General features: G+C 45.4%; 1 pseudogene; it reads right to left on the bottom strand.

Moving 5' to 3' along the window:
* Positions 1-5,113: 5,113 nt before the first annotated feature.
* On the bottom strand, positions 5,114-6,001 carry LOC117693254 (putative sperm motility kinase W pseudogene; annotated as a pseudogene).
* Positions 6,002-9,352: the final 3,351 nt, after the last annotated feature.

Below are 9,352 nucleotides of genomic sequence, written 5' to 3'. Positions count from 1 at the left end.
TTATGTTCTTCCTCTCCCCGTTAACCTCTGGGGAAGAGATGTCTTGCAGGGTATGGGTCTCACCCTGTCAAATGAACCTATTCTTACAAAACCATATTCAGACCAGGCAAGAGACATGATGATTAAGATGGGCTACAGGGAAGGAAAAGGACTGGGAAAGTTGGAACAGGGCAGGGTGGAGCCTATATCCCCTAGTAGAAAACAAGATAGAAAAGGGTTGGGTTTTTCCTAGGGGCCGTTGGGGTAGTACAGCCTATACCGTGGAAAACAGAGGACCCGGTGTGGGTTCCCCAATGGCCTTTATCCTCTGAAAAACTAGAAGCTGTAACAAAATTGGTAAAGGAACAATTAGAGCTCGATCATATTGAGTCTTCTACCTCACCTTGGAATACTCCCATCTTCGTGATCAAAAAGAAGTCAGGAAAATGGAGATTACTCCATGACCTCAGAGCTATTAATGAACAGATGAAATTGTTGGGCCCAGTCCAGAGGGGCCTTCCTGTGCTCTCTGCTCTCCCTTGTGGCTGGGAGCTCCTCATTATAGATATTAAAGATTGCTTTTTCTCCATACCCTTGTGCCCTAAAGATAGGCCTAGATTTGCTTTTACTATTCCTTCCATTAATCATATGGAACCAGACAAGAGGTATCAATGGAAAGTCTTACCCCAGGGCATGGCCAATAGCCCCACCATGTGTCAAATTTTTGTTCAAACAGCCTTGGGACCGCTAAGACAACGGTTTCCCACCTTACTTGTCATCCATTATATGGATGACATACTTTTGTCACATAAAGAGTTAAAAATATTACAAGAAGCCTACCCCTGTTTGATACAAACTTTGGCACAATGGGGGTTACAAATAGCAGTGGAAAAGGTTCAGATCTCTGAGGTGGGCACCTTCTTGGGGACTGTTATTTCTCCTACCAATATAATTCCCCAAAAATTGGAAATCTGTAGAGACCATCTGCACACACTCAATGATTTTCAGAAATTATTGGGAGATATAAATTGGCTCAGACCCTTTTTGAAAATTTCTTCAGCTGAGTTGAAACCTTTATTTGATGTTTTAGAAGGAGACCCCCATATCTCCTCTCCTAGGGCCCTTACTCCTGCCGCAAGTCAGGCCTTAAAGAAGGTAGAGGATGCCTTGCAAAGAGCTCAGCTGCAGCGCATTGATGAATCACAACCTTTTATCCTGTGTGTTATGAAAACCATTCGGCTGCCAACTGCCGTGTTGTGGCAGAAAGGGCCCTTATTATGGGTTCATCCGAACGCCTCTCCTGCCAAAATTATAGACTGGTATCCCAATGCAATTGCCCAGCTTGCGCTTCGAGGAATAAAGGCAGCCATTACTCATTTTGGACGAGAGCCTAACTCTCTCATTACACCTTATACTGCTGCGCAAGTACAAGTTCTGGTGGCCACCTCTAATGATTGGGCAATCTTGGTTACCTCCTTTTCAGGACAGATTGATAATCATTATCCTAAACATCCTGTTTTACAATTTGTATTGAATCAGGCTATAGTATTTCCACAAATTACAGCTAGGCAACCTCTTAAGGATGGGATTGTTGTATATACAGATGGGTCAAAGACTGGTCTGGGTGCTTATGTAGTAAATAATAAAGTGGTGTCAAAACAGTTCAGTGAAACATCACCTCAACTTGTAGAATGTTTGGTGGTACTGGAGGTCCTTAAAACCTTTCCAGGGCCTCTTAACATTGTGTCAGATTCCTTTTACGTGGTTAACGCAGTTAACCTTCTTGAAGTGGCTGGAATCATAAAGCCCTCTAGCAGAGTTCATGGCACCTTTCAACAAATACAGCTTGCTTTGTTGAATAGAAGATCTCCTATGTATATTACTCATATCAGAGCCCATTCAGGACTCCCTGGCCCTATGACTTTGGGAAATGAGCTAGCAGATAAAGCTACCAAGCTCGTGGCCGTTGCGTTATCATCTCAAACAGAAGCAGCAAGGGAGTTCCACAAACATTTTCATGTGACGGCGGAGACCTTGCGTCGCCGTTACTCACTTACCAGAAAAGAAGCCAGGGAGATTGTTATTCAATGCCAAAATTGCTGTGAATTCTTGCCTGCTCCTCATGTGGGAATAAACCCACGTGGCATAAGGCCTTTACAGGTCTGGCAGATGGATGTTACTCATGTCCCTTCCTTTGGAAGGCTTCAATACTTACATGTCTCTATTGATACATGTTCTGGTATCATTGTTGCCACACCTCTAACAGGTGAAAAGGCCTCACATGTGATCCAACATTGTCTGGAAGCATGGAGTGCCTGGGGGAAACCCAAACTCCTCAAAACAGACAATGGACCAGCTTATACCTCTCAAAAATTTCAACAGTTCTGTCACCAAGTGGCAGTAACTCACTTGACTGGACTTCCATACAACCCTCAAGGACAAGGCATCGTAGAACGTGCCCATTGCACGCTTAAATCATATTTAATAAAACAGAAAGGGGGAGTTGAGGAGGCTCTCCCCCCAGTACCAAGAGTAGCTGTTTCCATGGCACTCTTTACCCTTAATTTTTTGAATCTTGATGCTCAAGGCCACACTGTGGCTGAGCGTCATTGTATAGAGCCTGACAGGCCAAAAGAAATGGTAAAATGGAAAGATGTGCTAACAGGAAAATGGAAAGGCCCGGATCCTATTTTGATAAGATCCAGGGGAGCTGTTTGTGTCTTCCCACAGGAGGACGAGAATCCCTTCTGGGTACCAGAGAGACTGACCCGCAAGATCTTTGAACATGAAAAACCGATGCTGCCAAGGTCTACAGTTGATCATCATGATGAAGATGTTGATAAGCCTGAGGATGGTAACAGGGACACCATGGTGGGGGATTATGACAACCTTCCCAATTCCCATGCCGGTGACCAATAAGTCTTTGGGCTTGGCCTATATCCCTTATGATGATCAGATTCAGAGCGTGCCCACCAATAACAGGTATTGCCTGTTAGGAAGTTTATGTTTTATATTTTACTTTCTCCCCAGATATTAGCACATATTATAATGATACCTTTATGGGATTTAATTTCACATACATGAATCCGAGAAAGGCAGATGCGAATCCATTTGACCAATGGCTCCTTTGTGGGGTAAACGGAAGTTGCGCCCATCTGTCACCCCTTGTTATGCTAGGGAAGGGGGCCACCGCTAAGGGACAATTGTCATTTGACTGGACGGGTACCCTTGGTGGCTCCCTTGGTAAAAGAAAATCGGGGGGTAGCTTTAGTTGGCAATCTGCTAACACCAAGTATACTGAGTTTAAGAGCATCACATTTGGACCTACTCCGGTCTGTGTATGGCCACCTTTTGTTTGGATAGTGAGCAATGATAGCTCTATCTGGAATGAGACCTTGACATGCACACCTAATACCTGCTTTTTTGTTCTCTGCTGGAATGCTACAATGTCCCCTTTTGCCATGGTTACCCGCTTGCCGAGATTTGTTCCTGTGCCAGTAGAGGCACCCAACACTTTAGCCCATTTTAGAATTAGGAGAGATTTTGGAATTTCTGCCATTATAGTGGGCATTATTGCAGGGGCCGCTGTAATAGGATCGGTTACAGCCTCTGCCCTTGCATTATCCTCCTCGGTGCAGGCGGCAGATTCTATAAACCAACTGTCTGCATCAGTCACTCCAGCATTGGATGTACAAGCCTCCGCCAATTCGCAAATCATGGGGGGATTGATGCTAGTGAATCAGAGGATTGACCTGGTTCAAGAGCAAATTGATATTTTATGGCAGTTGGCTCAATTGGGATGCGAACAGAAGATGCCTGGGTTATGTATAACATCCATACCTTATGATAATTATACCCGCACCACTAATTTGTCAAAAGTTTTTTCTCAGTTTTTATTGCAGAATTGGACCCTAGAATTCGAAGAAATGCTTCATAAATTGCGCTTTGCCATAATTGAAGTGAATTTGACCCGCCTTGATTTATTCTTGACCGAGGGATTGTCGTCATGGATCCATTCAGCCGTCTCCTTCTTCAAAGAGTGGGTGGGGGTTGGCCTGTTCGGAGCTGCACTCTGCTGTGGGGGTGTGTTACTCCTTTGGTTGGTTTGCAAGCTTAAGGCACAAACAAAAAGAGACAAGGTGGTTGTCACCCAGGCACTCACGGCACTAGAACAAGGTGCCTCCCCCGATATTTGGCTCTCTATGCTTAGGCAATAGATCGCTGGCCGCTCAGCTCTTGCACCCCAAGAGGCTGCCCTCACTGCACTGGGTAGAGTGAGCGTGCTTCAGCAGCCCAGGAGAGTTGCATGGCTAAGCACTGCAGCAGAATGGCCCTGCGGTGTTAAATGGGCCTATTCTGGGGAGATATGTCATCTTGCATGAAGGTTGAGTGCCTAAAATAACCTTCCCCCAGGAAAAATGGCACAGAGAGAGTTGTAGGCTATATCAGCCCTTGCACATTGCTGGGGCGTTGCCCATTGCACGCGATAGGGTGATCTTGCCTTACTCTAATTTGCTTACTGGGGATTTGACCTCTATCTCTGCTCTCAGCATTGGGTGGTCTATTGCTTGATGATTAAAAGAAAAGGGGGAGATGTGAGGAGCCACCCTCACATTCACCATTGCAAGATGGCGCTGACATCTGTTCGACCAACTGACAAAACAGGTGGTTTGAGAGTGTGCTAGTGCACTGCCTCACCTGTGACACAATACCGGCCAACGGGCTACAGCCAACCATTGGGTGACACATCCTAGGCGGGGAGCAGTTTCCTATATAAGGGCTGGGATTTTGCCCCCTCGGGGTCCTCTTCATCTGTAAGCTTATGTTCTCCCTCTCAAGACGCATAAAAGCTTTACTGCAGAAGGATCCTGTGTGTGCCGCGTCGTTCCTGCTGGCGGGAGGTTGCGCGGGCCATCTTGCAATAGGGGAGACAATAAATGAGAAACGAGACTTGGTCACACACTCTGGTTTGTCTCCATTCTTCGAGTCTCTTCCCCTTCCATCCCCACTCTCTCTCTTGCTAGACCCTGACCCGCTGACCAGAGCAGCAGCTCGAGCCTGGGACAGGATCCAAAGGCTTGCCTGAAGTGGTAGATGCACACACACTTTGTGTAGCTATTCTTTTAAAAATCAAATATATCCCCATTTATTCATTATATTTCTTCTTTTGCAGAGACTCCAAGATCTCATAGTTATTAAACTTTATGCCACAGAGCATGTCCATAACATTAGAAAATGGCAGGTCACAGTTGGGATATATAGTTCACATTTCATGAACCATGGATGTCTCTTAATGTCCACAGTGGAGGGCCTCATCTCTAGGGAAACTGTGAGGATCTGGTGAATTAGTTTCCAAGTTGCCCAGAGACATAATTTGGAATATCAAAAGTCCCCATGATGCTGGGTGGTGGTGGCGCACGCCTTTAATCCCAGCACTTGGGAGGCAGAGGCAGGCGGATTTTTGAGTTCAAGGCCAGCCTGGTCTACAGAGTGAGTGCCAGGACAGCCAGGGCTACACAGAGAAACCCTGTCTCGAAAAACAAACAAACAAAAAAGTCCCCATGGCAATCTTCTTCTCAATCTTTTTCATGATGCTGCCTCTAATGGGGTGGTACCCAGTGGTGACAAAAATAGAGGAACATACCCAGACTCCACACATCTGCCTCCTAGCCAAAATATGGCTCCCCTAGTATGAGCTCTGGACATAACAGCCCTTGATCCCTCAAAGCCAATTCAATAAGGGGCCAGGTCTATATTTGATGGCTAGGACAGTTCTATCAAGTTCGCATTACCCTCTGCATCTCTGAGGATATTCTGGGGTTTTATTTCTGGATGAAAAATGTCAGAGTTGTGGCAGTATGTTATGCCTTCCACAATCTGTATGAATATTTCATTGCCTCTTCATCCTGTAGCAAGCCATCCTCCATTATCATGTCAAACATGTTTCCTCCTGGAGCACACTAAGTAACTAGATGGACAAGTTTGATGTTACTGGAACCTGGAAGAGTCTACTGATGTTAGGATGGTGTAGTTAAAAATGTGAAGGTTGTGATACACTCTCCCATATTCTTTTACCCTATCATTGGGTTTTGTATCCTGCCTCTTTCAGAAGAACCATTTTGTTCCAAGGTATGTCATGATTTTTTGGTCTTTAGAGCCCTTGTTAAGCAACTGAATCTTGACAGGCAAGGCCTGATTCTATTTCTCTGTCTCTTTAAACACCTAGTATTCAGAGGGTGATGAGGTTTCCTTGTCAGAGTCTTCCTCAGGTACCAGGGGAATTTCCTCTTCTGATTTCTGCTACAGACACATGAGGCATCTACAGCTCCAGAATGTAGGGCACACACAGTAAATCAGCTCTTCTTCCTGGGACAGTGTAAAGCAATGGCAGTCATAGAAGCACTTCTAGCCTAACCGTTAATTATAATTTTTTGCAGGGATTTCAAGATCTCATTTAATTTTCTGGTAGACATGAGCTGAGATGCTGCAGGTCCCCCAGACAATCTTTTCATCCATCTCTTTCAAGGTGCTTCCTTCGATGGGGTGATACTGACAGTGATAAAATAGAGTAGCATGCCCAGCCTGTGAATGAGCCATAGGTCACCAACTCTAGCTCTCTGATCTGTAGCGAAAAAACACAGACTAGCCTACAGTCTCACATGGCTCTTTGTGATATCAGAGCAAGAAATGGAACAAGCACAACAGGATATAAGCCATAGTGACAGTCTCCACTTTGGGCCACTGGGAGCTCACCGTGTTCTTGAAAATAAGATTAGCCTCTCTCAATTCAGTGGTTCTATGAGACCGATATTTAGTCTTTAAACAATTACAGGCAGCAGAGTGCTTCAGTGTCCTTTGTAGATAGATGTTGACCAACATTCTCTCCAAACAGGGCCATGTCAAACCTGCTACCCAGCTAAGGTGCCAGTCTTTACCTCCCAAGTATTGCAGCTAGTGAGGGACATGGCCAGTACTATTACAGATTACAGTGGTAGCTCTCCTGCCTTCCATAGATATCAAGAGATGAAGAAATAAAGAGGAATCTCTCCCACATCCTCTCAATTGCCTAGCAGACAATTGAGATCCCCAGGCAGGATGCTTGGGGCCTGCTCATACACAACCCATACATTCAGGGATAGCTCTATTGTGCTGACCAGGCAAGGTCCAGGGCCTGAACTCCCAAGTGCTGTAGCAAGTGAGTGGCAGGGGCAGCTCTCCTGTTCTAGTCACACCACAGCCAAGTCTCCTGCTTGCTGTAGGTGGGAGGTACAGGGCAGAGGAGGGTATCCCTTTCTGGTCCACATCACTGAATGGGCAACAGATGGCAGTGGCAGGTCTCCCACACTTACTCTTACAGAGGGCAACACACACCGTCCTCAGGCTATGACTGTGATTTAGGCAGTGGGGCTCCTGCTATTTTATAACAAAGAATGCCAAGTGGTAATGTTGGGCAGTGCCTGATATTCCCCATGGGAGTTTTGTGGGAGAATAGACATATGATGTCTCTTTAGCATGAAACTCTCCAGACCTTGCTGAAATAGATTGCCCTTGTTTTGGAATCAGGTTCCCCATCAATAGTTTCAATTGTCTGGACCCTGGTGACTAGGATACCCCAGCTATACTGACCAGTTTTTCTGCATTGAAAAGTGGCTTTCTTGTGCAAGACAATACTCACCTGTCCATACACACAGCTGACTAAATACTTGCCCTTCTTATCAGGGACTTTAGTAATTTTGTATTGGTCATATAACTAAGGGAAAACAAAAAAAAACTAACTTTTTTCAGCTCACTGGATGAAACTGACCTTCTTCCCTCCTGTATGGTGAGCTCTGGTTCCCAGTTATGACTGCTTGGTTGCTATCTTCTTTTAAACTAAATATTGCAGCCCCCAAAGAATATCTCTACCTTTCCCCGACCTGCCTCTAACCTCCCTGGGTCCCCAACACTTACCAGGATCATGAGGCCCTGGACAATATTTGCCAAGCTCATTTTAGAATTGACATAAGCTACTAGGGAATTTTGCTTTTGTTGTGTGGTCTGCCTCATATCATGGGAAAGAAACTTCAAATGTTTAAAAAGTTTGAGCATATGAATAGGTCCTGATTACTGGAGATTGCTCAAAGTGTTTAGAATAACCATGACAGTGTAAGAGAAAAGCATACAATAGATAACAGAGAACCCAGAGGGGAAGCCAGAGACACCAAAAGAGGAAGAGGGAAGACAGATGCCTGGTGCTATGTCAGTGATTGCAAAGGTGGTCCACATTGCATGCTGTATTGGTCCTCCTCTGGGGCAACAGAGGTGGATGTACAAAGGTCAAATAATCAGACACTCCTCCTGTATCACCACCATATCCAGTTCTGTTAACTTCAGCCCAGCTAGCCTGCTGCCAGACACTAATCCAACAAAGCATCTTCCAGAAGACAAAGAAGTTGTGGTCATCAAACTCCCTTAAACTTGATGGGGGAACAACAGGAGGTGACTGTGAGGCTGCAGTGGAAGCAGACAGGATGCCTAGCTATGAACCATCATGAGGGGAAGGTATATTCAAGGTTCTTCCCCAGGCATGTCGCTTAAGTACCCGCTGTTGGACCTTGTAGCTCAGTTCATCCAAATGGGCACTAGCAGTTTCTCTTCAGCTTGTAGTGCAGCCATGGGTCCTCTTAGTGAAGAGCTCTTTCTGCTGCAGATAAATGAGACAGGCCCCATTATTTGTACCTCATGCAACATGGGCCACTCATTTAAGGGTTATATGCTTCCTACCCTAGGTATATGCTCACTAGTACAAGACTGACCTGCTGTCATTTTTGTCAAGGATAAGGTGTGTGGCTTCAGCCTGTTTAAGGGGACAATGCTACCAGTAGGTTTTCCTAGTGTCCCTCTACAATGTTGATTTGGCATGGTTCAAATTCTCCCAGCTCCTCAATCTACCAAGTCTAGGTATAAGCCACTGGAGCCAGAGATTCCCTGTAGGTTCCCTCAGAATGTTTTATCCCCAGGCATTGCAAAACAGTCTGAGGCTTAAGACCCAGTCTTTTGAAGCCTTTTGCTGGGAGACCTAGTCTTCTCCCTCCCCGATATTATAAATCTGAAGACAGCAAGGCAGATAGAACAGATGCTGATGGCATATTCCAAATATGATATAGATGTGAGGCTGGATACAGAGATCTGTGTGCATGTCAGCTGGGAACAGTTACATGACTCACAGATTTGACTCAGGAACCCCAGGGTGGTTCTGCCCCAAGAGTGCTGCCATTACTCATAAGGCTCTCTCTACTGGCTGGTTCTGTGTGTCAACTTGACAGAAACTGTAGTTATCACAGAGAAAGAAGACTTCCTTGAGCAAATGCCGGCATAAGATCCAGCTATTCTA

The sequence above is a fragment of the Arvicanthis niloticus genome, chromosome 21, assembly GCF_011762505.2.
Source record: "Arvicanthis niloticus isolate mArvNil1 chromosome 21, mArvNil1.pat.X, whole genome shotgun sequence".
NCBI classification, from domain to species: domain Eukaryota; kingdom Metazoa; phylum Chordata; class Mammalia; order Rodentia; family Muridae; genus Arvicanthis; species Arvicanthis niloticus.
Note: the sequence above shows the minus strand (reverse complement) of the source record. Positions and strands in the feature narration are given on the sequence as shown.